The following is a 27,245-nucleotide window of genomic DNA, read 5'->3' as shown; positions in this document are numbered from 1 at the left end:
TGAACTTTCTTATAAAACGTTGCTGATATTTTATTATAAATATAGATATAAATATACATAGGTATAGGAAGTTGTGGCAGGTGCACTTAAGTATTTATTTTCAAAATACACAATAAAAATAGAATTTTAATACTTTATTAATCCCAAAGACATTACATCAGTTTCACAAAACCTCAGATCCTTTTCCTTTCACATTAATAAGAAAATGCTTATAAATGCTTCCAGGCATTTAATATTTTATTGAAACACAGATTTACTTGTGAGGAGCCCATTGCAGACGTAGGCAGAAATTTTCACTCCCCTAAATCGATAGGAGTCTTCCACTGACCCCCAAAGAGTCAGCCTTTCGGGTAAAACTGACAAACACGTTCTGAGCTAGAAAGTACAAGCTGTGAGGATAAAAAACAATTCATGAATGAAAGGATTCCGACATGTGACTGCAAAGTGAGGGTCAAATATCCTCAGCTGGTGCATACTGACCCATTTCTACCTTGCCTGCCGATTTCCTTCCCAAGGTTGATATTATGCCATTACATTCAGCACCCCATTCCCAAACCCAGTGAACCATGATTCAAAGTATCAAAGTGTACAAATTACAGCATCCTACTACTTTTCTCTGTCTTTTCAGACTTAAGATTTTACACACGGCGTCAGCTGACATAGGAAACATTGTCCTATTTGGGCAACCTCGTTCTCCTAGCCAACCAACTGCTTTGAGCTAAACAATCAATGCTGTCCTTCTCAACTTTTTCCTTTCCAATTAATTAATTTAAATTGACCATTAAGTCAGCAGAGTTTTTGATTGATATTTTCATTAACAACCCTCTCATGCAGACCTGTCCAACACCTAAGAAATGTATGATAATGTCCAATCTGCATGAAGGGGTCTGAACATCTCCCTTCACCTCTCAGTGCCAGTGAGTTATTACTCGAATTGTGCTTGCTGTTTCATTGAGTGTAATTTGAATACAGATTAGCTGCCCCAGTGTTCCAGAGCTTTGGCATTATCATTACTGGGGACAGTAATTTGACTGATGAACACACGGGTTATCACAAGGTCATCACCTTCACAGTATTGGAATGGTCCATCGTCCCAATTTTGGAGGGAAGGAGGCTAAACCTTTCAATAGCAAAATTAAGTCCTGTAAATTAACTTGTCCGATAACTTATTGAATAAATCCTTTACTAATTAAAGAACCAATAGGCCCCTTTGTTCTCAGATCTTCAAAGGCTTTATTAAATTCAATGAAGTAATATCAATTTAACAGTATTTTTTTTTGTAATAGGAATTAAGATCCTTCATCCAATTAGACACAAATGTTCTGTATATGTAAAATGATTTGAAATGTTAAACAGTAAGAGGAAAGATACTAAGTTTATCCTGTGAAAGCAATTATCTGCCAGTCACACATTCTCAAAAGGCATATTTTTTCATCATTAACACTCAAAAAGTGACAATATAACTGAAAATTTTCCTCAAACTTAAAAAGCATGTTTTATTTGACTAGGGACAATGTCACGCTGAAACACTATTACACTTACCCTGTGCTGCATTTTATCCAGTATAAATGAGCATTGAAATATGCAAGCTAAAGAAAATGCGTAATCTGAACTAAATGACGCAAACTGATGTACAAGCAACAATTTTACAGACGTCAGTAGGACAAGCATGTTAATTTGCTAAGCTTTCTCCTAAGAAACCCGCAGCTGAAATATCTCTTTAATAACAGATGAAATGAGTGTGGTGGCCTCAAGCCAGTTGCAGCTGATCTCCAACCAAACAATCTGCTGGTACACTTGGTATTATTTTCTTGGCCAAGACATTAAGTATGTAATAAGCTATAGTTTAGGGGAAAAGGTATAGCTACATGAAGAACACATCATGATGTCCGATTGCATTGAATTTGGCTCCAGACCCAGGTGTTATTTACATTTTTATTCTTCCAGACCTAACAATTCTCATTAAAATGGTTTTAAAGGATGCAATTATATCTATGCTTTTTGGACAAATTCAGGGAAAAAACCTTATAAATTTGTAAAAAAAAAAAAAATCTGAAAATGTTTGTTCTGTTGTTTTTGGAGAAATGTGTCCTTTTAAAACTAAAATGAAACACTGTGAAGTTAGATTTTTGTGTATATGTTGACAAAAAAAAAAATAAAAGAAACAGAAATGCAAAGATCTGTGTTATTAATACACACATGATAAAATTAGAAATTTGTGAAAGAGCACAAATATTTTAATGAATTTCTTTACAATGAAGAAAACAGGAATATTCTTTTGACAGAGGTCACACTCACACATGACAATACTTTAGTGAGAACAAGACAATGAAGATGACAATTAACTTGTGCAAAAGTAGAGCTCACTGCTTCTGCATGCTAGAGCACATACCTGGAAAACTGATTTCCTGTGTGATCACGAAAATGGTCACAAGTTGCACAGTGAAAAGTAAAGCGGCATTTTAAAATTAATTTTGCACCTATAGTGTGAAATGTCATCAGTGCCATAATTATAGAATTTATCAAGTGTTAGAGGATGAAAAATTGTTAACAAATGGGAAGCAGAATTTGGATAAAATTGGGCAGGATCACCTAAATACACAGCTTTCAGTATTTGTAACATGTAGTTCATTACATGTAATGTATTTTTGGAAGTGTAGTAGTAGAGTTTCACATTTTCAGAAAATGATCAAATTTCATTGAAACATTTTAATTCTTGGAAATTTTTCAAAAGCTACCTGTCTGAAAAATTTAAATACTTGCTAGTGTTTTCTCTCTAAAATTCAAAATTGAAGGTATCTAGAAGAACATTATCAGCATTTTTCAGGATAAGGCTTAAATCTGCTTTTTCTGAAAGCTTAATACATAAGAATTTATTCTGAAATGTATCTATTTTCATCTAGGCAGGACTATCAATTGTACTATGTGCCTGCACATTGACATAAAGAAAGACATTACCCAAATGGGTCCTTTTCTGGGCCCTGCAAAATTATATTACTTCAGTGCTTGGACCATGGATCAGTGAGAGCCTTGCAGGTTAAACCAGTGACAAAACTCAAGGAAATGTCAGGAAGATGTGCCAGGGGAGGTTTAGGTTGGACATGAGGAAAAGGTTCTTCACCCAGAAGGTGCTGGACACTGGAACAGGCTCCCCAGGGAGGTGTCACAGCCCCAACCTGACAGTGTTCAAGAAGAGACTGGACAACGTCCTCAGACACACGGTGTGAACTGTGGGGTTGTCACATGCAGGGACAGGAGTTGGACTCGATGATCTTTGTGGGTCCCTTCCAACTCAGGACATTCTATGATTCTATGATTCTGTTTTGGGTACGGTATGGGAACAGTGCTATGGTTTCACCTACATCTTCCAGAGTGGTACGGCCAACATGGACGAAGGATCCTTCTGCTGAAGCATCTCCACAGAAGTGTTTTGCCCCAGAATAAAATAACTGAAAAACAAACAAAACAAATTTTAAAAATAAGGAAAAAAATATAATTAAAACAAAGCAAACAAAAACAACAACAAACACACACACACAAAAAAACACACACAAAACAATACAAACCCACAACAGAAACAGCAAAACTTTCATGGTACAAATATCATGCCATCACCAAGCATCTGACCCCTCCATGCAGCCAAGCCCAGCTGAGATGATCCATACAGTACACAGGGATGATACACAGGTCTAAGATAACAGCACCTGCCGGGGAACGTGCTGCTGGCTGGTAACATTTAAGTTCAAGGTATCTGGCTCTGTTATTTTGTCTGAGAACAGTTAGGCTTCTCCTAACCCAAGAGAGATGTCTGCAATGTCCTTGTTGAGTTGCTTTTCCCTTGCCAAAATGGAAAGATTGAAAATAAGGTGAACCTGAAATCTGCCCTCCCTGAAGATCTAAAGATCTGAAGACTGAACCACAGGCTGTAGTGACATGTCTTTCTTGCGCCAAGGCATTTAAGCCTCTGTTTCTGTCATTCCAGAGAAAGATTTTCAGTACCGAGTTTAGAAAGGGCCACCCCAAATCCTTTACACTGAACCTATGCCTCTGGCCAAAAGAAGACAGGTTGCACTTATCAACCCAGATGAACCTTTTGGCTGGCAAACTGGGAACTCTCTTGGGAGGTGGAGGATGAGCAAGGCACTGGATCCAAATTTACCTCTGCTAGTGTCAATGATGCTCTCAGCACCAAGTCCTTCTGGAGAAGCATGTTGTCAATCAGTCCTCAGGAATTAAAAGATAAGGATGAGAGAAATGCAGAGAAAAGAAATGTCTCTGCCTTTGACCAGGCCTTTGAAAAGTTGGCTTGGTGTTACCAGCAGATGGGTTTGAAAGCGAATTCCTGTCAAAATAAAAGGACTTTGCTGATAACACTTTGACAATGCTGTCACTAAAGTCAGAACAACTTGTTGAGATGGTTGCAATAAAGCTTCACTACAACAGGATTCACTGATGTTTTTGTAACATTTCACTTTTAAAGCTATTTTAAATTTATCTTCATTAATCTTCCACACCACTTCATCCTGCGTTCTCACTAGATATTATTTTTGACATTCACAGCATTTTGCCAGTATGAACTAATTAATTCTCACAATATCCCTCAGAGGGAAGCAAATAAACACCATCATCCCTCTTTTAAACTGAACCAAAGAGGTCTTGTGCAACAGCTTTGACTGAGGCCATTGTGTTTTCTTCCTTTTCTTGGTCTCTCAACACCAAGGCAGAACAATTAGATACTGACCTTTTCTGGCTCCTAGTCTTGGGCTTGGATCCCTAAATCACACCTTTACTGACATTAGGGACCTACTGTGGTCTATGTCTAGAAGACAAAGAGCTAAAACTCAGTAACATCTTCCATGCCAATTCTAGTCTATCAATTTATTATTTTGAAGAAAATGAACAGCAATGTTTATTGCTGCCACAGAAGAAGACAGGGAGCAAGATCTCAAAATTTTGCTCTGTGAATGAATTCGGTCTATGTAAATCAATTAATCATCAAAACAATTTGACACTTGGAAAGCTGAATCTTCAATTAGATGTTATCTTTCCGATATCCTTTATATCCTCCCCGGATAGAGATAACACCTTTGTTATCTTGCTGAGAATCCACCTCCCCTACTTTAGCAGAAATGATCAACTGATAGTTATAAAACCCTTGATGTTTGTCCTTGGATGAGGGAGTCCCACAGACACATGAAAACACTAGAAGCCACGGGATGAAACATTAGCTACTACTGCCTCAATAGTGAGATTTTACAACCTGGTTAAAGTGAGCAATACCAGCCCTTCTGCAACACCTGTGATTTAAAGATAACTTTACTTTGGAAGCTGCTTCTGAACCCTGTTACTGGCAAAACTGGGACAAAAATCAGGAAGGTTTTCTCTTTCAAAGAACAGTCATAGTGCCTTGTGCCCAACTTTTCTGCATGTTTGGCTAAGCAAAGTGCCATGCTTGTAGGAAAAGAGTCACATCCAAACTGAGGAGAAGTGGCTGCAGCATACCTTGAAGTTTGACTTTGGCTCGTCATCATGATGTCTGGGTGAGCCCACAGGGCAAATCCAGTGTGTGCTCAGCTATGGGCAGAGGAAGGTGAGGACCAACATTGGAGAAGGGTTAGACTGGAGGCCCTACCTCTGTGCATCAGAGCCCAGAATTGACTTGTAGGGTGTCTTTGAGGCAATATCAATGAAGAAATACACTGTCCTGAAGTGACAGATGGTGAAAATATGCATTTCTCATTTGGTTTCTGGATTTTATTGAACTTTCTATATTCATTATGGTCCTTCCCCTAGGGGTGGCACTTTTGTTTTTTTTTAATTTTATACTGTGGGCACCTCTATATGTCACGTTATATAGGACAGAAAAAGAGCAATGTCAAATTAAGCTCCAGGCCTGCCTATCTGCTAATCCACAATTCAGCTGCTGTTCCTCACTTGTAGCTCATTGACTCTTCCTGTGTTTTTGTTGGCAATATTTGTCTATTAAAAAGTTGCTGGATACATAGAGCTCACATTGGCACCATTATTAAATATCAAATAAAACAGAATGCATTGATTCACTCCAGCTGCTGATTTGACCCCCATAGTCTCAGTTTATGTCCCCTTCAATCTGTTCCCTGGGGAAGAGGGCAGTGATTTGGAGCTTACTGCTCCTCTGAGATCCAAACTCTGAAACAGAAGGAACATCCCATGAGATAAGACGATCAAGTCTGACTCCAGCAGTGACCTCCTCATGGAGCTTGACTAGGAAACAAGAATCTCTCATGCTGAGCATAATCTGTGTAAAAAGCTGGTAATTGTGGAAAAACTGGAGAACTGCTTCCCTGACACCAGTTACTCCAGCAAAGTGTCAGTGAAAATCCTGTGTCTGGTGTAACTTCAAAACTGGATCAGTTCATGGACTAATGTTGATATCAGTTTGAGCCATTTACCTGAGCCAGTAAATACAGAGGTCACTGAAGGTGCAGAGAGTCCTAGTGGAAAGAAATTCAACTACTCACCGCAATATTAAAAACTAGATAGCAGAAAAAATGTTCCTCTATGTCACACTGAAGTCATATCTGCCCTAATCATAATCTTACTCAGGATGGTTTGCTTTTTTATAGTGCAAGGGACAATTATTTATTTTAGATTAAATTTAGATCTCATCCATGAACAGTGATGTAGAATATAAACCCTGAAAACTCAGTTGCATTTAAGAACAAAGATTATGGCTTCTTTAACCTTCAGAAACTATATTCTATTACAAACCCATGTTAGTTACCTGGTATAAATATACTAAAATCAACATCAGATAAATACAAGATGCATCAAAAGATTTAAGGCACCTGTTGTGTATTTAAAAGAATTATATCTTGTTTATGGTACAGTATAAAATGCACAACTGATTTATATAACAGCTAGTCTATTGCAGGGGAAATCTCATTTCAATCATAAATGGCAGAAGTTGATTTAAGAATTCATTCTTTAATGGGTCTGCAATGTTCAAATTTAAACTCATTCAATTCATCAGCAAAATATTCAATATGGGGCACAGGGAACTCATTTAGGCAAACAGTGACTTTTAATATAAATTTTCCAGGAGATTTCTTCATCGATTCAGCAGTTTAGTGCAAAATGATTTGTGCGATACATTCTCAGGGATCAATGCAGGCCAAGTCAATGGCTAATATAAAACAATCATCCCACCGACTACAGAGAACGTGTCAATGAACTTTGACTTCACATTGAACTGTTCCGTGGAAAGGAGAAGGAAGTCTGATAAAAATTAATCATAACTTCCCCCTCCTCCCTTTACCCTTACCCATTCTCTCTTATTATTTTTTGTTTGTAATACAACATAACTTGGAAATCTCATTCTTGACTAGAGCCCTGTAGTGCTATATTTTGTGTAAACACATGTGAAGATACCACCTTTGCCCTTAAAAATGAATATCCTCAATCCCCTTGCTTCTCTTTGTGTGAGCCATCACCTCACATAAATGTGGGGAAGGCTAAAAGTGTGCAATGGCTGGAACCAGAGAACTTCTAAGAGGTTTGAGAGCCTAAAATCTCCTCTGGACAATGCAAACATAAGCACCTAACATAGCAGTGACCTTAGGAAAGTTGATCTTTGTGCAGTTAGAGTTATCCTCTTGTAGGGTCTCAGAGGTCATTTTGAAGGGCCAGAGCTTAAGAAAAAGAAAGGGGACGTATATTTTCATTTGTTTTTCTCCCTAAATTTTAAGGCCATACCTAGAACTCTTTAGGTGGGCTTCTAGTCAAGTCCACTCGTGGTTGGTAGTAACCAAGTTCATTTCCCCATCAACCAACTCTTGACTGAGTAATTTCATATGCAGTCAGAGACTTGAAGAGTGCAGCAGGTTACTGGAGACATGAGTAAAGAGCAGTGTGGAGACAACCCTGCAGTTTTTAATGAAGCCAGTGTCAGAAAGGTGAGACTGGTATCACTGGTAAAGCAAAAGAGGCACTGGGATAAAAGAAAAAGGCAGCTGCCAATGGATAGGCAACCTATCCAAGAAGGAGATATTTGAACATGGGCAGACATTTGGGACTAATTTTAGGGACCCAGTGGAATGTTCTGGAACAAAGTTATTAAGCAAGATCCTGCCTAAGCTACATCTCAGCTAGTTATAATGGAGCAACATCTGAAATGTTGCTCATTCTGTATGTAGCTCTGGCCACTGAAGTGCCTGGAAATACACTAGTATCCAATGAAGCAGGTTGTGATTTCACAAAAGTAACTACAGTTGGACATTTTATGCTGCTGAATTACCTCAATCCAAGCCTGGTAAACTTAGATTAGGTTCTGCCTCATAAAAGGCTTTGTCAGTTGGCAGAATTTGCCTGAGTGATGATGATCTGCATGATGACATTGTTCATGGTTGGATTCAGAGGAACTCAGGAGATGGATTTTATTGATTACTTTTGACTGCCTCATTTTTTTTAAAGCAGCATCTGAACTACAGGGGCAATTGACATACTTTTACATAAAATGACATATGTTACACAAAAAAATACAGGTACAGAGGCCTGGTCTTCCAAATTAATGACTAACGGAGGGACTGTAGTGTGGCCTCATATCATCACCTAGGTTTAGTTGTACCATGCAGCTGGAGTACAGCTGGGATATGTTCTTGGGCCAAAAGGTGGGAAAACTGCCAGATGACAATGTTTAAAAGTAGTTTTGCAGAACTGGGTGGGAAGAGGAAGGCAAAGCACCATGGTGTAAAAGGCAGCTCTAGTTTTTTCCTCTCCAAATAGACCTCAATTTGTTAAGCTGGAAGTCTCATTCCTAAACTTCATGACCTACTTCAGAAAACTGATGAGAGAGAAGGTAGGACATTCATTTGGGTTCAGACTGAAAAATGAAGAGACTGGCTACTGTTTTAAATAGATTTCTGGTAATCTGGTACATTTAAAGCCTGAAGATAGCCTTAAATTACACTGAATGCCATATAAACAGAAGTAAAATAAAAGCAGAGTTGGATTTAAGTACTGTCAATCCTGTAAGAGAGTGGATGTACATCTTGCATCCTAATCCTGCCTCCTTCAGGGTCTGTGAGATTTAATGACTGCAGTAAACTCTGTCAACTACATAAGGTACATTGCAACACTTGTCTAATGCTTCTCCTATGTACCCAGATACTACACGTTTCTGAAAATATGAAATGCCAGCAGGAGTAAAATCCAACACTTGCAGCAGCAGAAATGTTCAGTTCTGACTGTCCCAGCTTTGGCTGGTGTTGGGGAGCTATTGTCAGACGCAAAGTCTGAAGGATCCTTCTTAGAGCACACAATGTGTTTATAAGATTATAAAGACTTTTCCATTCCAAAAATTTTACTGTATAAATTACACCAGCAAGAATTTCAAGGTGAAGCTTTCAATCACATTTAACTAGAATTAACTACGTAGGACTTTACCAAAAGTCTCGAAATTTCAATCTTCTCACTGATTTCAATTTTGAATTCTTAAGACATTTTCTTACTCAGGTAAACTTACTTTGTTTTTTTTCTGTAGCGTTGCTGAACAATTAGAGCACTAATTGACTCTGAAGATTTCCCTTTATTAGCCACCAAAGAACACTGAATTTTGGAGCTTTAATTTTCAAATGGCTATCTAAAAGATCTAAACTGTCTGACAGAAAGGCGTCAGTAATTTTGTAATATATAAATTACTTCATACTTGGCATTGCAAAAAGGAAGCATTCCAAACCTTTTCCACTTTGAAAATCAAGAATAATCAAGGAAGTGAAACAGCATATATTATCGAACTGCTAATCCTTGGAGTTTCATTTCATTTTTGCAGTGTCACGGGAGGATGACACTAAACCCGCTAGTTTAGGTTTACTATATTTCCCTACTCAGGCTGGGAATGTCAGTACAAAAGGTTTACATGCAAACCCCACTGTAATGAAAATCAAAGAATATATTGATTTAATTTCCAAATTATTAATCAACTTCACAGCTGAACAAAAATATTGTATTGCTCAGCTCAAGCAAATCTTAACATCTTTGCCTCCAGCTATGAGTCCAAGAACTGATGAAGGACAAAAATGGTAATGTAACTACTGTACATGTCTGGGGAAGCTCAGCATTCTTTAGAAGTAAACATGCTAGCTGTACAGCAAAAAAAGTTTTGTAATATTCAAACAAATGAAAAATCACAGAGGAATAAGATATGTAAAGGGCCATCTGGCTTCAAGACAATAATTTACCATGCAAACTCATCTCTTCTAAGAGTATGAAACAGAAAGAGTGGAGGATATAGCAATACAACAAATAATGGCCCTATTAGAGATAGTGCATCCTGAAATCTGACTTTTTAAAGTATTTTTCCAGTGTATCAGTCTTCTCGCAGAAGCAGACATTGATAACCAAGAGGAATGGATGGTTAAAGTCCAGAGGAGGATATCAGTTAGGGGATTGTGCAAATGATACAGAGGGCTGGGTCATACAACAGAACTAGAAATGGGAGATAGCGAGCAGGCTGCCAGATTGTTGTACTGCCAAATGTTGTACTGATACAAACCGCAGTGTGCACAGCTCAAGGGAGAATATATCAGCTGCAACTGCTCGGATCCTAAAGAATCACTAAGAGTTACCTGGTACTCAGGGAACCAGAAAATCTAGATAAAGTGAAAAATAAATGGCATGAAAGGAAAATACACACATGAATAATACAAACCCTGTCCAAAGCACATCTCATCCCTCTTGGATTATTTCTCATTCCAAGGTCAATTAAAAAACCCCACAAACTTATTCAATTTATTCAGAAGTTGCAAAGTTTGGTTTCTACCAGCTGAACTTTGCCTTTTTTTCTGAATTTTTTTTTTCAGCCTGGCACTCAGATCCAAATTTTGATGCTAGCTCTTGATAGGACATATGGAAAAAATGCCAAGCAGAATTTGTGTATCATGGTAATTATTACCCAGAACAACAAAGACACCAAACTCCTTCAGCCTGAAACTGAGTAAATATGTTTCCATAATGTGCAAACGACCATTTGAGAGTATTTGTTGCAAGCTGTATCTCATGAGATGCTGCATACCCTCCATAAGGCAGGTAAGAAAACACATTGATCTCAGGTGTTTTGCAATATCACTTCCCTAATTAATTCGTATTTATCCAGGTTTGTTGCCTATCAAAGACCAATTGTGTAATCTTAGCTCCTGCTTTCTTAATAAATTGACTGTTTTACAAAACCAGGGATGAGACAGCTGGTGGGACAGAGAAGCAGATGGATGGACATCCTCACAAACTGATCAGCCCTCCTGGGGGTGAAGAGACAACATTGCAGGTCTGCAGCCTTGGGCAGGTCTGTGGGTCCGTCAGGACTTGTCAGTCTGTCCTGTCTGGGAAAGCCTGTGCTTTGTATTTCCCCAGGACAGAAACTGACAATTTCTGTGCTTCCTCTGTCTTAGGGACAACTCAGACCTCCAGAACCACTCTAACATTTTGATCAAATTCCTATATGAAAGCACTTTGTTTTTATTGTCTAAGCAATTAAAAGTTTACCAGAGTAAGAACTTTTGAAATCCACATGATAGTAAAAAATCTCCTGGCAAGTGCTTTGATTTGTGTCCATGTAGTTCCACAGAGAGAAAATGAAAATGCCACTAAACAAGTCAGTAGAGTATGCAGGCTCTGAAAGAGCCTCTCCGTTCTATTTTAGTTCCTGTCTCTTAAAAACTTATCCTCAAACTGTGTCTCACCCATCTTCTACATTGTGCCCATGGATAAAAATAAACAGTGCAGTGATTTGCAGCATAAGCCTAGATTTACATTATTTGCAGAGCATATATGATGGCAGATGCAAGAACCAAGATCTGGCCCATGCTAAAGACTGTGCAGATGCTGAGTAAAAGGAACAGTCTGGCTATGAAGTATTTATAGTCTTCACAGAGGGAACAGGGTGTTTCACCTCCAGAGATGAAGGACTGAAAAGTAGCATTTTTCCCCCTGAATTTCTAAGGAAAACAAACTTAAATATCTGTATTTCTGCTTTTGTCTCATTCTAACATTTTCTTTATATGAACGTTGGGGAAAAGGATGTCAACGGCTTTTTTTTCAGGTCCGTTAACAAGTTAGTATTTTAGCAAACTGTTTGCTTTTTGTTTTGTTTTTGGGTGGTATTTTTTTGCCAGAGGATACCTGTACATTAAAAACTTTCATGGGAAAGGTTCAGCTTCAGCTCAGGTCAAGTTTCCAGTCTGAAGAAAAAAGTTGTGAGAACTTCCAGGGCAAACAGCCACTGCACAGTTCTTCATACTGAAGCATCCCAAACAGTCTGATGTTATTGCAGACACAAGCAAAGGCCAAAGCCAAATTTCGGCACCAGTTACAGAGCTCCAACCCTGTTGATTACCATATTCCTTTCATCTCATTTTAACAGGATGGAAAAAGACCTAAACTCTGCAAGCTGTGCTTCTGTACCTATTACAAAATGTCTGATTTAAAATGTAGGGGAGGAAAGCAGCAGTAATTCCACAGCAGAAAAAGCATGCATGGCAATTCAGGACAAAAAATGACTAATCTCAGTCCATGTAAACTGGCTTGCTCCCGCAGTTGTTTGGAAATGAAAAGTACCTGAAACCTTGCTTTCAATAGCACATTACACTATTTCTCTTTAATCTAGTTTTGCTGAGTTGCCCACCCTGTTAATTGCAATCCTTTAACGAAAAGGAGAGGGAGTTTGGGGTAAAAGTATGAGACTTGAAAGGTGGAGCAATAACTAACTGTGCTCTTACATGACATTTCCATGATTAGCAAAAGGGGAACCATAAAATCAAGAGGGGAGACTGAAAAGGGTGGAGGTAGGAGAGGGAAGAGGCCACACTGAATCGTGAATCTTTAGCTTTCCTCTTCAAATGAATGAAAGTAATAAACTTTAATAGTGCTGGTGAATGTGCCTTATCATTGACTGAAAATCAGATTTGGTATTGATTTGATTTTCAGAATATTACTCAATCAAAGACACTTAACTGCAGAAATTTAGTATTTTTTATATCTTAAAAAAATCAGTGCAAGCGAATCTGCCAAACCTCCCCTCTGGCTACAAGTCTAACAACTGTTGAAGGACAAAAGATAATATATGTGAATACCATTGCCATGGTTGACTGAGTTAAAACAAACAGCCCCCATTTGACCTTTAAATTGAAGGGTTTCCCTTTATATCACTAGAGGCAAAATGCATGGACATGAGTACAACAACAACAAAAAGAGGACTCAGGTAGCTGAGCTGTGTTTGATTTGTGAGATTTTTATTCATTTTTATGGGGATATTTTTAATTTTTCTTTAGAGGGGAATAAACCCAAAAGTCAAATTGATGAAGAAACATAGAATCTGAGTCTAGCCTGGGTTACATTCACTTCTGGTTGGTTGGTCACCCTGAGGGAAATGATATGTGTGCAGCCGGGATGATGAATTGGGTTTGTTTAAGTCATCATTACATTGTACTTTTTTATGGTCCTCAGTATTTATAACACTTAAAGTTGATTGAGTAATGTGGGTTGCCTTAGCGTCCCTGCTGGTCAGCCGGGGTGACGGGCCTTGACAGCAAACATGAAGATATTACTGCTCCAAGACTGGTCCAGGATGTCGGGGTAATCTTAAGCAATCTGCTGCTTGCTCTTGTGTGTAATACACTGTTAAAAACTTTCCCTGTGAGTGCATATGTAGGTATACATGCAGGCTTCTGTATATTTGGTGAAAAGCTCAAGCAATTCAAAACTAGAACAAGAAAATAGCTGATTTAACTGAATTGTTTTTTCATTTTGAAGTAACATTTCAGTTTAAGAGTAGCATCCTTATGAATTTGGAACATAGTGACTTTTTAATAATTTTAATATATTCATCCTTCGGGGTTAGTCTCCCCTCTCTGTTTCTGCTGAATTCCTTTCTGCTTTGCATTATCATCAGGAGAAAATATGTGACTCAGTAGCAAAATGTGTTCACACACGTTTACTTGATGGGGCAAAAAAATGATGATAGACTAATTATCCTTAAGCCACCATTCCCAAAATAACGAACTCTAAGCAAGTGGAGCTGTGCATCTAAAATGCACCATTAGGATCAGAAGCTCAGCTGAGAGAGGTGAGCATTGCTCAGATAAAAATGTGTGTTTGTACCATATTGGAAAGCACTGAGGTAAATGCATTACAGCAATGCACATTTTTGCTGGTGATTATTAACATCAGGATTTTACTGGATGTTACACAACCTGTTTTGTATTTAAAGCAAAAGACAAGCCTTGAAATTACAGAACTGGCTTTGACTGAATAGAACTCATATCATGAATAGTGTCACATGTATGTGTACAATTAATATTAACCCTCCAATACACATGCTTCTGCAGGTGGGCACATGTCACTACTTACATGTGTCTACATGTCTGTACCACAACATGAAACAGTCTGAAAAATTGCACTTGGAGAGTGGGAAATGTCAGAGCTGACATGTTGTGGTCACCAGCACATCACGACAGAGTCTTTAGTAATAATCTGCTTTTTCCCCATCAGCCCCACCTCATTCAGTACAAAGGGAGCAGCTGGTCAATATTGTGTTTTATTGTTGTCATTCTATGGGTCACCCTGCTATTAGTTTAGTACACATTATCCTCATCTCATCCTTAGGAAAGAATTATCACCTTGCTTGCCTGTATTTAGGGATATTTGAATATCTGAGACCTGTGATTCTATTATAGAGGAAGTTAAAAGGGAATTTGACCTGGAATATAATGTAAGAGTGTCTTCCTACCCTGTTTCCCTTGCCTGTTTCCTGTCTCCACTTGCCTAAACCAAGACACATTTTGAGGGTTTCTGTTACCCTCTCAGCTACTTTCCCAGCCATAGGTTCTCTATCTCTCAGCTCCCACCTGGCATCAAAACCTGTTCTCAGCCCTGTGGCACAGGTCCTGGCACTCGCGAAGGTCCTCCAGGTGCTGTGAAGCATACATGGTCACTGCCATACTCTGTATAATTGTTTTGCTGCCTGGGACAGATGCCACTGAGCAGCTCATGTAATTGATGGTTCTTACTGATAACATAAGAACTCAACAGAAGCTGCTATCTTGTACAGAAGTTCGTTATGGTTGGAATAACAACCCCTGCCAGCTCCTTTGATCAAGTTTTGGGGCTGCTGCCTTACCCAGCTTCAAGTTAACCACTCTTTCACTAGCATATCAGGGACATGGTTGATTGGTGTCATGAACATATTCCAAGGCAGAGATAGAGTCCTCCAGCTTGGCATGCCACTACATTTCTCTTCATGCAGCCCTGACCCCATGCAGAGTGTGCCTTCCAGCATCCATGAGAATAAATAATCAGAATGGCTCCTAGAAATAACAGTTCATCTTAGGAAATTTCCTCCTAGGGAGGCATTGGATTAATACTGATATTTTCTTCTTTTTTGGTATTTGGCTTTTCAATCTTAATAGCTTTTTAATACACAACTCAAGCATGAAATGTGATTTCCAATGTTTTTTATTCAAAGCAAGAATTGCATCACAAGCAACCACCGTGTCATACAAATGCCATAAGTGAGATGAGGATTTCAGGCCTCAAGCACAATCCTGTTCGCTTGTAGTAACTATAATAAAGATGGCTCCAACAAGTGTTAGCAGTTGATTGGGCTGGGAGACGCTTTTTGGCCGTAGTTTCATGGATACTTGCTGAAAGCCCAAGTGTTGGTAGACCCAGAAACACAGGCTTCAGTTTTGTTTTTTTACAAGGGAAGGTAGCAGTAGCATGCCCAGACATTTCCAAGAGCACATTGCAGCACTGGGAGCTGAAACGTCTTAGAAGAGGAATCTGTGATACCTTGGCCCAGCTCAAGCAGGAGCCAGGAGCTTTCCCCTCTAAGAACCTAAAATTCCTTCAGTGGACGTTTTTCTGGGCTAGGTTATACCCTCAGTTACTTTGATGTTGCAGCTGGAGATAAGCATGGCACCTACCTCCACATCCTCCATCCCATCAATGGATGGAGACAACTACTTCCAGAGCAGCAGTTTTAATAAAGTAATACAAGACCCTTCCCGCAAAGCAGGGCAGTTTCAAACAATTTTTCATCCCAAACAAGAGCTGTAGTTGGCAACAAATTCTCCCCAGCTTCCCTGTTGCTGGTTTGGTCCATAGGCCCTTTGGATTATAGGAGATATAAAAGTAAAAAGAAAGCCCAAGAATACAAAGGGAGCTCTATAATAAGACAGCAAATATAAGGATCCTGATTACTGGTTTCTATCTAGTTTAGTTTCTGAAGAGGGTCACGAGGAAATAGTTCTAGCAAGGAATATTTAAACTTTCTCAGAGCCTGCTTCTCTTTCTGAGGCAGCAGAACGAAGGCAGAATCCTACTGACACCACGTAGGAATGGTCAAGTTTGGGGGAAAAAATAGTCTCAGATTTGTGTGCTGGTTTTTATCACTAACTGTAAGTGATATAAATAAGGTAAATTTGTTTTCAGAGGCAGCACCTTCATGATGTTCACGGCAACTTCGTCAGATTTGTGCTAAGCCAATGTCATGGGTTTTCTTTCTGCACAGGCAGGAAGGGCTCTGGTGAATCTCCACACTCCACCTCGAGAGTGGGTGAATGCCCTTGGTCCTTGCTGAAGTTTGTAGGAATGATTAGTGTGTGGTATCCCCTAGGACCTGCTCAGCATCACTCCCAAGTCAGACAAAAGCAAGAGCAAGAAAATCAAAGTCACTCTCTTCATGAACATGACTATGATCTCAGAGGGTTTGAATTAACCCAATGTTCCACTAACTTCTTCCTAAGTTAAAGTCCCTGACATTATTTTGGCTTTTTTGTTGGTTTATTTTGTTTTTTTTCCAGTGAAGGAAAGGGTTATATTACTTGTTTTCTGTCTGCCAAAAGTTCCCTGTATACCACGCTCTACTAGAGAACAACCTCCTTAATGCAGTCTGCAGTACATCTTTGATACTGTTGTAAAACTGAAGAGTGGAAAAATGTCAACAATAAAATTTTGCAAAATTTGTTATAAATCACATACGCACATATACCTGGATCCCCTCAGTCAGAAAAGTTTGCCTACAAGGCCCCCAGTGGTACACACAGAGATCTTGCAAGGAGCCACTAGAGGACAAGGAGGAGGTTTTCTATCTCAAGCCACTCAACAATCTGTCTTCCTTCCCAGGTAATAGGAATGTCAAAGAGAAATTAAAACAACTGTTTAAAAAAGAGGATCACTGTTCCAAAGCATTTTAAAGAATTCATGAAGTGAAAATCTTTTGATGTGTTATGCTCAATCTCTCAAATTCATTATTTTCCTTGTTAGCAAAGCCATTTTCACTGTCAGGTTGCAAAATGCAAACAGCTTTCTCTCCCTCTCAGTGAAGGACCTGTCTTGTCAACACTTTCCAAGATGAATGGAGAGGTTAATTCCTCCACAAATGAAGTTCACATATGAGCTGCATGCCAGATAATTGCCAAAGTGCAAGTAAGCTTTAGCTTGATCTTCTCCTGAATTAAATGAGAGAGGTAAATGCTGCCTTCTTCACAGGAGTTCCACAGAACTTGTGTGTGTTGGGTTATGTAATAAAAGGCTCATCTCCACACATGTAGAAAGGAGCACACAGGTACAATGACAAGTTGAGGAATTCCAATAACCAAGAAATTAGCCCCATCTGGCTTGTCCCAGGGCTGTTGTGGGAAAGACATCAGCCCCACTGTCTAGGGATGAAACACATCACAATGTATTAGTGGAAAGACTTTCCTATTATTCCCTTTAGATACTGGCAGGTAGCTCAGAATACTGCCAAGTATAAGCTCTAAGCAATAGTTTCTACAATTACCTTTCCATGAACACTCGTATATGGTGGTAAAAATCAAAAGGTGGCAATACCCTTAGAAGCTTCTAAGTAGATATAAGAACCCAACACTAAAGCAGGAACTCCATTATATTATTTACTTTCTTGTATTGCTTCAAAAACTGAGATGTCGAGAGCTTCAAGCAATAAATAATCTAGTTCCATAATGTAAACAGAATCAAGAATAAAAATATTAACTCATGGTTTTGCACCACAAGCTGGAATTTTCAACACTTATCAGTAAATAGGACTCCTTAATCTCACTAGAAATGTCTGCTTGCTGAGTACCTTTGGAAATTTTCACTGCTACTACTAACTCATCTTCTATTCTGTACCACCTATGTGAATTGTACAGTGATGTCTTTAACTGAATATCTCTGTAACTTCTGTTGATGGCACTTCTGCATTTATCATCAGTTGGTGCAGAACACACTGCAAACCTCTTCTTCAGCTGAGAGTAGTCGCATCACTAACTTGTAGAGACTAACAGCCAGATTTATAGAGACATTTAACAGCTAATGAGACGGAAGATACTGGCTGGAGTTTTCAAAACTTTGTCAGTGCCCATCTTCCCTTTAAATCATTGCACTGGTGGAATCACAGAATCACAGAATCGACTGGGTTGGAAAAGACCTCAGAGATCATCGAGTCCAACCCTTGGTCCAACTCTAGTCCGTTAACTATATCATGGCACTAAGTGCCATGTCCAATCTCAGTTTAAAAACCTCCAGGGACGGTGAGTCCACCAACTCCCTGGGCAGCCATTCCAATGCCTGACCACTCTCTCTGCAAAGAATTTCTTTCTAATATCCAGCCTAAATTTCCCCTGGCAGAGTTTAAGCCCATGCCCCCTTGTCCTTTTGCTAACTGCCTGGGAGAAGAGACCAATCCCCACCTGGCTAGAACTTCCCTTCAGGTAGTTATAGAGAGTGATGAGGTCACCTCTCAGCCTCCTCTTCTCCAGACTAAACAAGCCCAGCTCCCTCAGCCTCTCCCCATAGGTCTTATGTTCAAGTCCCTTCACCAGTCGTGTTGCTCTTCTCTGGACCCGTTCCAGCACTTCAATGTCCATGGGTGATGTCAAGCAAGAAGGGAGAGATGTTGAAAAGTGTTTAGACTTCAAAAGATGCCGCAGATGCCTACCAAAACACCGGAGTGCAGGAACTAGGCACAGAAACACACTCCAAAGTCTCATTTGATGCCTAACTCACCCAAAAGCCCAGATAAAAGACTGGAATGTCTCATTTCAATCCTGCACCTGGAGATCTTTCATGGAAGTAGGACATCAGCAGTCAGCCATGTTTTTAAAAAACATCTTTAATTTTAGAGAAAAAAAGTTATTACTTTTTTTTTTTTTTTTTTTTTTTTTAAATCTGCTTTTTCACTCCTGACAAGAAACTTACTTCTAAAATATCAACTAAAATGGTTTAAGATGATGGTTAGGCAAGTTCATTTGGATCCAGACTGAGAAGCTGGCATTATTATTTATTTTGTGAAGGCTACTCGGTGAAATTACCAGCTTGAAATGCTTCACTGAGGACAGCACAGAAAGAAAATAGAAGACAGATCACTTACCCTATGAAAACTGCATCTTATTTCTTAAAAGTCTTTCAGGTTTAATTAAATTGGGGATTATTGCTCAAATATAAGAAAGTTGTTTTTTAAAATGTGCATTTGCTACTGCGTTGTTTCTAAAGGAATCAACAACAGTGAAAATCTTGATTTAATTCTAGCAAACAGTAACAAATCAGTTGCCAATGATGTATATGTCACTATTGCTAGATTGTGATATTTGCCTTTAGGTATTCTGACTGAACAAGCCAGGAAGGTATAATTGTGTAACACTATTTCAGTTTTTCCAAATGATAAGAAAAAATAAAGGCAAGAAACAGAGATCTAAAAAACTCCTTAGAATTGACTATAAATGTAATTCTGTTTAGGTGCACATACTTTTACTGGGAGCGCATCCGAGATATATGATAAGGTAATGATAATAATGTCAATTCACTCTTTCTTAGGCAGGGAATAAGATTACATAGACTCTGTTACTACAGAGGCCTATCACCCCCACAAAAGCCTGCACTGTGAATGAAATGATATTTGCCTGTTTATGTGAAGAATGATGAAACTTTAAATGAATCATTGACCTTTCTTGAATGACATGTGACCTGTAAGATATCTGAGCTGTATATCAAGAGCAGTTCTTGAAAATTGCTGTCTGCTGACCGAAAATAAACAATAAGATATCAAATATGGTTTGAAAAAATTGACTTGGTTTAACACTGGGGGGAAAAAAACCTGAATTATTTTGACTCACCAGTCAGAACACATCAATTCATCTCAAATCATTCTTCATCTAGAGACTGGAAGGGCTACTTCTTGCCTTTAAAGCTGCTTATGTTTGAGCAATTGCTATTTATCAGAATGCATGCTTTATTTAAACAATAACCAGCAGTAATAAAGAAGCTGTAAATGCAGGGATTGTTGGGATGAGATGGATTCTGCAGAAGAAGAGAGAACCTTTGTTCTTAATATAGGGGTATGTTGTTCGAGTTGAAAGGTCAGCAAAGAAGGGCAAACATCTGAATGGGTCATTTGGGCCTTTCTTCTACTCAAAATTCAGCAACTAAAGGACAGTAACTGGCAAAGCAACCAAAACAAAAAGTCTGAAAAGGTGAGGCTTTGTGGCAATTGGATTTGCAAGGGGCATACATTTTCCCTACCTGGCTGTGGGTTAGCTTCTCTCTGTAGGAAGACAATCTTCTTTCCATCTCGTTCTGCAGGACACCAGGTGCTGACCATGGATAGCCAAACCAATACCTAATACCCAAATAGACATGATTCAGCAAAGCTTTGTAAAAAATTGTAGTCTTGCAGAGCTTATCTTCAAATCTATCAACACTGGGCTCTTAACATTCTCAGATAATGCATTAGTTTACTTCTACTCTAGACAATGCAACTGAGGTTAGATGATTTATGTGTGTGGGCTGGTCAAATCAGGGATTAGGCACACCAACTTTAGATTCTTCACTTAGTTAACTGGGCTTTCTTCTTAGGCAGCTCCTCTGAGAGTGTTGCAGAGCAAGAAGCAAGTTAAATTGCTTTGACTCAGCATCTGAAGAGATCCTAGAAAGAGCTTTGGAAGGGCAACTAGTTAAAGTAGGTGCCTAAAGCTGCATGGAAAGAACACCACTTCTCATCCAAAGTGCGTGGTTTCATTGCCCAGTGACACATTTTGGATGCTCTAGGGAATCTTGGATGGCACTGGTCACCAATGATGAGGCAGCTGAGTCAATCCTTAACTGTTTGAACTGAGTACTGTAGTGTTCACCTAAGAAAATTGAACAGATGACCAGAAATTGGGTTCTTATCAGTTGAAAACACCACAGAGAGAGAAATTCTCACATTGCTACAACAATGTTTTCCCCTCATCATTTTTTTATCAGCAGCTTTAAATTTGGCTCCTCCTGTGGTACACTAGCATCATCAAGGAATTGAGGATGGATGAGTAAAGACAGAGAAGAAGAAAGAGGAGAGGGGAACAGAAGAAATTGTCCGACAAAGTGTGGTTTGCCTGAGATGTATCCAGTTGGAAAGAAAAGAGCAGTAAAGAAAAGGAAGCAAATGGTGGGCTAGGGTGACCTAGGCAGATGGTTAGGTCAAAGGCCTATGGACCAAATATTGATGTCTTACTAGATCAGACAATTTGTATTATCCCCTAGGAGTGGATTTCCTGGCTTTATGTTGTTTCATTGCATGTGCTGCAATAAAAACACCCATGGGCCTCCTGTGCTGGGAAGTCAGCAAAGATCTGTCCACTTCCATGTGCATTTTAATACCTGTCAGCTGACTCGCAGCACCAAATAAAACACAAGCATTCAGCGATGACAGATGGATTTGTGGCCCCGGAGGATTTGGGATCCATAAACCAACAAATGGATTCACTCATCTGTAGAAGTTGTTTTTTCATCTGTGACAGTTATAATACAGATAACATTATTCATTCAAGGTAAAATCCAAATCAACACAGGGGACATGCACAAATCCTGTGACACAGTATACAGGAAAGTCTTGAAAAAGGCCTTAACATAGGGCTTAATTATCTCTGAAACAGCAGGTGGAGCAGAGAGCTGGACCTCAGACAACAACCATTTAGATAATTTACATTAACACCAGCATAAATTTCAGAAAAGACGGTTTCCCTCCAGAAAGGCCCTGAGAAGATTAGCTGCTTAACCAACTTTGTGCGCGTTATTTTAATAGCCTTAGAGGGCTGGAATCCTCTTATATGGTCCCACACTTGCAGTCAGGCTGTGGACAGCACAAGAGGAACAGGCTTGTCAGAAGAGAATTTTCTGGGTGCCGGTGCATGGCTGGAATAAAGCAGCACAAACACAGCCAGGAGGAACAAGTTTGTTTTCAGTTGAACTTGGCTAAAATTTTGCTTCACCTTTGGGCTGAGGCTGAAAGGAAATTTGCAGTTGTGTCTTTATTATATGTGCCCAAATAGATGACTTTGCAAAACAAAGGTGAATTCCTTATATTCTTACTCATATGTGCCTGGACTTCAGCCCTTTAGGGATCATACTGTCGGGCTGAAGCAGGACAACAGAGTGAAAGAAGTACAATACTAAAGACATTTATTCTCTTTAAAGTTCTTCTGTAATACAGAAGACACCAGGGTTTTATTGCATGATGTGCAGAAAGTAGGGTGGTTTCTGCCCAACAGAACATAAGCACATAGAGCTAAAAGTGGTCTCTGAAGTCACCATAACCAAGTTCATTAAGGTACCCACTATATGATCTGATAAACTATCTGAACTCTCTCTTAAGAGTCCTTAGGTTTTTTTGCTACCTGTCCAAGAAGAAAGCTGTTCCAGATCCTCACTGAGTATCATCTTCCTGAAACAGAAACCATCTTTTTCCAATGAATTTGTACTGCATCTAGATAAGATGTGATATTTAAACCTCCTAACACTATTGCAATAAAAATAATAAACAGCAGTATTAGTCATAATCAAAAAAGCATGTATTCACCTCTCACTAGCAATATAAAATATAGGTAGGGCCTGTCTGGTTTTATTTATGAACTCAGAGGTTCTGGTATTAAACTGGGCTATTAAACGTCAGGCTCTGTGCCGGGGGAAGGCAGGAGGGTGCTTCTGCCAATCAGGGGGGTCAGTGGGATAGAAACAATGACCAGTAATCAGCACTAATGGCTGGGCCATTAGTACTGATGAGGCACGAATGTCGGAGACCAGGTGCAAGTGACACAGGGAAAGGAGTGAGCACTAATTGCCCTATTCAGAAAATGTAAATGTGCTTCCAGGCTACGTGACAGCAGCAGAAAGGCATGGCATTGGCTACAAAGCTCAAATAAGGCATGGAAATCAGAGCTGGAAGAGGCTTCCTAGGTCTTCTCCAGCCTAGCTGCCAGTGGGGCTTTCCCCCAGCCTTGTATCTGCTGCCAAAGCCTCAAGAAGCGGAGGCGAGTGGCCTTTCCCTGGCGGACAAACTCTAAAGGTCCGACAGTCTATGCATTTCATTTCATACCCTACCCATTTGCTACTTTACCCCTTGCGTGTAGCTATGATGGGTTGGAACCTGCTGCTTTCAGCCAGAGCTGGATGACCCCATCGTGCAGGTATGTAGTGTTTCACACGAGCAAAGTACACGCTCTTGCTGAAATGGTGGGACATACAGGAGCTTTGAATTACCTGCACAGACATTCCAGAAAAATCCCTGTCACAACTGTCTCATGCGGGAATGTCCTCAGAGCCTCCTTTGCCCAAGGAACCTCCATAATGTCTCCAAAAACACCTCCAGTTCATAATAAACCATGTCTCTGCAAAAAAAACACTTTGTTAGTGAAAAATATCAGTGCAACTACTCTGAAAAAGCACCATTAGGTTCATCTTACGTAACTTTTACTTTCTAAAAGTTGTATTTCTGTACCCTGGGTGTCAGTCTCTTCTCCCAAGTAACAAGAGGAAACAGTCTCAAGTTGGATATTAAAAAATTTTCTTCACCAAAATGGTTATCAAGCACTGGAACAAGCTACCCAGGGAAGTGGTTGGGGTATTTAAAGTATTTAAAAAGCTTGTAGTTGCAGCTCTTAGGGACATAGTTTAATGGTGGACTTGGCAGTGTTAGGTTTACAGTTGGACTTGATGATCTTAAGGGTCTTTTCCAACCTAAATGATTCTATGACTCATCCTGCCTGTCTCAGAGCAGTGTTGGAAGACAGTGAATCACCTTTGGGAGGTGCAGATATTTCCTGCGACTATAGAGGGAGTTTGGCTGCTTAGCAAAGAGAAGAGTTACAGTCAAACAGCTGGAGTTAAGTGAAGAAAAAACCATCCTCGAAGATAGATGTGACACAGTGTAAATGAGAAGACTAATTTTAAGCACTCGAGTGTGTCATTTCTATCGTTTTTATTAGACAAGCATCAGGCATGACTCCATGGCCATGGATAAGCTCTCACAGATTACCTGCTGTTCCTGGCTACCTCTGATACAGTCCTTCCAGTTGAGGAACAACTTTGGTTTCGGACTTTCTGGACTGTGCACCGGTTTAACTCCATCAGTCCAAGTGTCCAGTTGCAAACTCTTAATGGAGGGAACAGCAGTAGTGCTATATCCAACTTTAAAATTCTGCTTTACAGGAAGAAAAGGGTCTTTTCTCACTAATGAAGAGATACAATTAGGGAAGAAATTCTCAGTGACAAATCTCTTCTGTACCTGCATTTGAACTTGTAATCTCACACTATGCACATACTGAGCACCTTTCCAGGACTGAATCTTGCCCATTTTCATATGACTGTGATGGTAGATTTTGGCATATGTAAACCTAACACTGCCAAGTCCACCACTAAACAGGGGACTTAAAAAGCCATCTACTGCCCCTTGTGTAGGGAAGCTGTGTAAATCAGGGAAAACCTGGATTTATGTGGCTGTTCACAGAATCACAGAATGTTAGGGACTGGGAGGGACCTCAGAAGATCATCTAGTCCAGTTCCCCATTGGAGCAGGAACACCCAGATGAGGTTACACAGGGAGGTGTCCAGGTGGTTTTGAATGTCTCCCGAAAAGGAGACTCCACAACCTCCCTGGGCAGCCTGTTCCAGTGTTCTGTCACCTGTTCCAGTGTTCTGTCACCAATGTTTTGTTCTCACATGGCCACAAAGAATGTCAACTACAAACCCTACAGTAAGTTATCCTTATTACTCGGTGTTAGGCCTTGGGAGGCACTGACCACTGAGACTCACCTAAGGCAGCAGTGGAAAGAAGTGTGTAAACTTGTCCTACTGAATGCAGGACTGAGCCCTGTGCTTACAGCCATATCATGGGTCTTTGATGATTAGATGGGAGCGATGGCTTGGCTACCCCCAGGGTATGTGAAGCCAGGCTGATTTTCTTCTGCTAGTATTAGAGATCATGCTCAGCTTGTCAAATGGCTTCCCACTGCCTTCTCATGGCCTCAGAACCCTTTCCATTCCCTCACTTTTGTTATCCTATTATAATATGGCAGATCATGTCTCCATCCTGGCTTTGCTCCCTCATCTGAACTCTTCCTTTCAATAGATGCTGTGGAAAGGACAGCATGCTCCCCCATCTCAGCCCAGTCTCATGCACTGTTTGCATAACACATTTCACACACACGTATGCGCAATGTATATACAGCAAAATTTTAAGTCTAGTATTATTAATTTCGGTTCTGCAGGGCCAATAAGCAATGATGCATGCACACACCCCAGAGGCAGTAGTTTCACACAGCAATATTTCAGCTACAGCTATATATCTTCAGATAGCTATTTTCAAAGTCTAACAAGGGATTTCAGACTCCAGCAAGAGGTACGTTAATTCGCCTGCTGCTTGAAAGAATCATTGTAAATTAATTAGTAGTCCTCTAAATTCTAATTTGTGTGTTGAAAATTAACAGGAATGTTTCCAATCTGGGGAAAAACATCAGAATTTAGCCGAAAAGAAGTTCTGATTCTCTCCCTCTGAAAGCACAGAACTCAAAAGTACCGGTTTACAGCAGAAGTTTCTGCCCTATGGCGTTGTCATGATATAACACCTGCATGTGTGTGCACACAAAAACCCCCACAACCCTTCCCCCCAGATACTGATAATTAGAAGGTCAAAATGTATTGCTGGTTCTAATCTCCTACCTGTGATGCATCTATTATTTATTACTGAAACACATCTGATATACTACAGGAAAAGAACACTTGTCAAAACCTACCTTTGCCGCTTGTGTTGTATTCTGCATGCTTATTTATATTTGTCTTTCATTTTGAAGAATCTGTCTTATATTCTTAAATTTCTTCCAGATGGCTACAAAAACATATGAGTAGTTTAGAAAAAGGTTCCAGGGTATGAAGAAGGATTTGTAGTGCTGGAGAATATGTACAGCTTGCTATAATCAAATGATTAAAAATAAAAGGAACTCTTACAGAAGCAGTAAAGAAATTGAGATGGCAGGGGAAAAAGGTAAAATGCATTGCTTAGTCTACAGTGCAAGCCATATAAAGGCGAGAAGAAAGATAACTGATGGGTAGTATTTTAAGGCATATTAACCCAATTACAAGTATATTTTTACAATCGTAGCTCCAACATTTATCACACTGCATTTATTAGACCTCTGAGCTAGGTTATGTCAAATGAAATGCTGTGAAACTACAGCATTTCATTAAATTGCTGCCGGAGCAGGGTATTCAATCCTGATACTCTAAAACCACATGATTTTATCAAAATCTTCGGAAATTGAAGCAATCACTAAAAGGTGTCGGGAAATTAAAATGTTCTGTCTCAGTGAAAGAGATACACTCCTTGTAACATATATCAGTGGGGTTTTTTTAAAGACACATTACTATGCAGAGAAAAGGCATCAAATACAGGAGACATAGTAGATTCCAGAAAAGTCTAGCCGCTGCAATTTTTCATACTTAAAAATAGACTGTAATGGCAAAAGAGCTGAGTTTCTTTCATAATTTGTTTTTATTTTTTTTTTCTATTCTATACTCGATCCTCTGATTGATCAGGTGTCTGCATGAAAGAAAATCATGCAGAATTTATAGGCAGTCTTACAGAAGGAAAATTAATGTTTTCAAGCCTAGTTTCTCAAAAGTTTGACACATTTTGTGTACCTTTCACTATGTTCAAACTGTCATTTGGCTTTGCGAACAAACATTCTGGGAGATCACAGGGCATTTAAAATGGTCTTGAGGGCATGAAGAGGAAGACATAACATATTTTTCATTCTTTCCTTTAGCTTAAAATTCTGTTTTCATTTACCAAAATACCCATAAGTACAAAGCACCCATAGCTGAAAGATTGCAAAGATACTGGCAAATAGGATTCTACTTCATTCTATATTGCCTTACACATTTCTATTTAGCAATGCAAAATTAAT

The 27,245-nt window shown here is 39.4% G+C and overlaps 1 long non-coding RNA gene across 1 annotated transcript; it reads right to left on the bottom strand.

Annotated features, from left to right (window-relative positions):
- Positions 1-26,333, bottom strand: LOC135579460 (uncharacterized). Its single transcript, XR_010472607.1, has 4 exons — positions 26,076-26,333; positions 23,545-23,672; positions 20,551-20,647; positions 1-3,449 (listed from the first exon to the last, which is right to left on the bottom strand). It is a non-coding gene; the product is annotated as an uncharacterized LOC135579460 (long non-coding RNA).
- Between the last annotated feature and the right edge of the window lie 912 nt (positions 26,334-27,245).

This window comes from Columba livia, chromosome 4, assembly GCF_036013475.1.
Source record: "Columba livia isolate bColLiv1 breed racing homer chromosome 4, bColLiv1.pat.W.v2, whole genome shotgun sequence".
Lineage (NCBI taxonomy): Eukaryota > Metazoa > Chordata > Aves > Columbiformes > Columbidae > Columba > Columba livia.
The sequence above is the reverse complement of the archived record's forward strand: the minus strand, read 5'-3'. Positions and strand labels throughout refer to the sequence as shown.